Below are 3,062 nucleotides of genomic sequence, written 5' to 3' on the forward strand. Positions count from 1 at the left end.
ACTGAGTTACTCCACAATAAAAGTAACTAGTAAAAGTAACTATTGCGTTACTTTTGCGTTTCTCGCCCCCGTAACCCTCACCACCCAGCCCCCACCTTCTCCCCGTGTGTTTCCAAAGCCAGCTGAATAGAGCGGACGACAAAGACAAGAACCTGCAGAGAGTTTAGCATTTATTGCAACTAAACGTAAATGACATTGGCGGGGTTTCCCCTGCTTAACATGGGGGGAACGGTATCTGATGCGGTGTAAATATCATCAGGCTGCATTACCTCTATTCATCGGTGTGAAGTTTTTTAACAGGGCGTTCAGATCTGGTGAGTGTATGAAATGAATCACAGATTTCTCCCTTTCTCCATATAGGCTATCATTTGATCGTTCCCGCTCTCCGTAGTTCCCCTGTGGCACGAGCACAGGGCGACTGTTACACGCCTTTAGCGAGCTTGTACGTTTCCTGTCGCTTGCGCGGTGACTCGTGCCGCCTGCGCTGTGCGGAGATGCAGGAGAAACCGTATCTGATGGGGAAACGCAGCTTGACGTAACACTGGTATTTCCATCTGGAAAACACTGTTTTGCTGCTGGAGTCCTCCTCACTCTCCATCTCTCTGTGTGTGCTGTACGTTAACACCCATCAGCAGAAACACCCACCTACCCAACTGACAGATGGAATCTCACTATACATCAGCCAATCTCATCCTACCCTCTCTCATGACAAGGCGCGCACGAGTCCTATCATGAAAAAAGGTTCATTGTGCGACCTGAGTAACGCGCAGTAACGGGGTGTCTGCAATGGTAACTGCGTTATAGTTACAGCCAAAGTAATTAGTTAGATTACTAGTTACTAAAACAAGGTAACGGCGTTAGTAACGCTGTTACTTTCAACGCCGTTACTCCCATCACTGTTAACAACAGAAATGTGGGTTTCTCTTTATTTCTCAAGAGGGCGATGAAGTTAGTTATACGTCTACGGACATTCTAAATATTGTCCTTAAATCTGATAAACCCAAATTACCGCTAAATCTTTCTGCATTATTTCTGATAAAGTGTAGTGAAATACCTTTTATTTTTCTTGTAAGTTATTTTTAACAATAAGCTTTATATCTTTTTCATGCTAAGACCGGGGTGATGTGTTTCATTGTAGTGCTACACAACACTTTAACCTGTCTCAGGCAGACAGAACAACAGTGGATGGATGTCATTCTACATGATGGCTTTTGTGTTACTGTTATGGTTCCTCCTTTGGACTTTTGTGTTTCTTTTTGAGTTTTCAGTTATTTATGTAATTCTGTTTTGATGGTCATTGGTTAATTTTTGTCTTATATTTAAGCTGTGTTGCATTTTTTTGAGTTACTCTCTGTTGCCCCCTTTTCCTAGTCTCCTTTCCACTAGCTCCCTTCTAGTTACTTCTATCCACACCTGCTCCACATCAGCTGATTACCCCAGTCTTTGTTCTCTCTCCCATATTTACTCTCTCCGTGGAGCTCTTCAGTGCTGGTTCCTTGTTGTTACTTTGCTCTACATGTGTATTTTTCCCTGATATCTCCTGGTTTTTAGCTCTTGTAATTGTTATTGGAACAGTTGCTGGGGGGAAAAAATGCTTTTGTTGCCTTTTGCTTTTCCATTAAATCAGCAAAAACTCATCTCTGCCTCTTTCAACTCTGCATTTGGGTCCACAACCAACCTCCACCCTACCTTGACAGTTATTCTGAGTACTTATGGACAGCACTATTTAAATGTTTTCTTAGGTCTAAGTTGGCTTTTCAACAACTTCTACTTCGATATGTTCATAGAAGTAAAATGCAAAAGCAGTTTGTTTCTTTTATGTACAAACATCTTTATTTTTAACTCCCCAAATAATTTTAAATTTTTCAATCTTTGTTATTCAAAAAGTACATCTTTATCACCTTTACTTTTACTAAGATAGCTTTTCACCTTGGATCTGTGTTTCTTAAATTGAAGAGGGGATTGAGGCGAGGTAAAAGAAATCATATACAGACATTTTAAATCCTGACCTTCCTAACTGAAGCTTGGATCCCATCTATAATAGGTTAAAAAAAATTTAAAAAATCCTCGACATGAGATATTTAAAATTTCTTTAATTCTTATTCCACGTATTAATGCATTTACAATTAATCCATTGTAGAAAGTGATGATTGGTGTTTATCAGGATGTCACAGCCCTTACAAAGTGGATTCAAAACAACGCTCAGCCTGCTGTGATTAGATCGTCCCATTTCTATCAAACAGCTTAACTGTAAACTAAACCTTCTCAGTGTTGCACTGGCCCAACTTTTGCTGATAATAATATGCTTAGATTAATATAGTTTTATTATTTCAGAGCTCCCTAACTGAAATGTAGAGTTAAGCAGTAGGTTCACGTAATAATGCTGAATTTGGTATCTAATTTGAAGCGTTATGTAATTGGATGTCATTTTAAAACTTTCGGTTTTGAAGTTCTATTTAGATGTAAACTGACATGTTTTCCTTCTAAACCCATTTAGAACATGTTTTAAAGTAAAAACTAAAAATAAAAAAAGAAAGCCACTCTTTAAAACGCTGCAACCAAAAACCTGTCAACAGAAAGAAAACAATGATCCTCTTTGGGTCTTGATTGATTTGCTCTCAGTAAGGAACAGAACCTTCTTTGTCTTGTTGATGATGATTGATGAATCTAAGTAGTGTCAGTTTGCTCCTGTTACATATTGACCCAGACTAATAAAAAAAACAGAAAACATTTGGAAGATAATAAGGTGACAATTTATAGAAACACACCTCTATGTACAGGTTCTGTTTCATAATTTGTAAAATAATAATAATACCTTCAACAACAAACTGCAAACATGACATAGTGCTGTTGGGAAAGTGTCATTATCCTGGAAACTGCTAAACCTGGACTCATCCATTGGATTGTTAGACAGAGAGGCATGATTTGTCATTTCAGATGAAATGGTTCCACTGAAGGATTCAGAAGTTAGCAACCTCTGCATATAAAGCAGGAAAGCAGGGATGAAGATGTTGTGGAAGAGGACGCCAGGGCGGCAGAAGCTTGGTTTGGTGTAGAAGGCT

This window comes from Cyprinodon variegatus, unplaced genomic scaffold, assembly GCF_000732505.1.
Source record: "Cyprinodon variegatus isolate N-32 unplaced genomic scaffold, C_variegatus-1.0 Scaffold33, whole genome shotgun sequence".
NCBI classification, from domain to species: domain Eukaryota; kingdom Metazoa; phylum Chordata; class Actinopteri; order Cyprinodontiformes; family Cyprinodontidae; genus Cyprinodon; species Cyprinodon variegatus.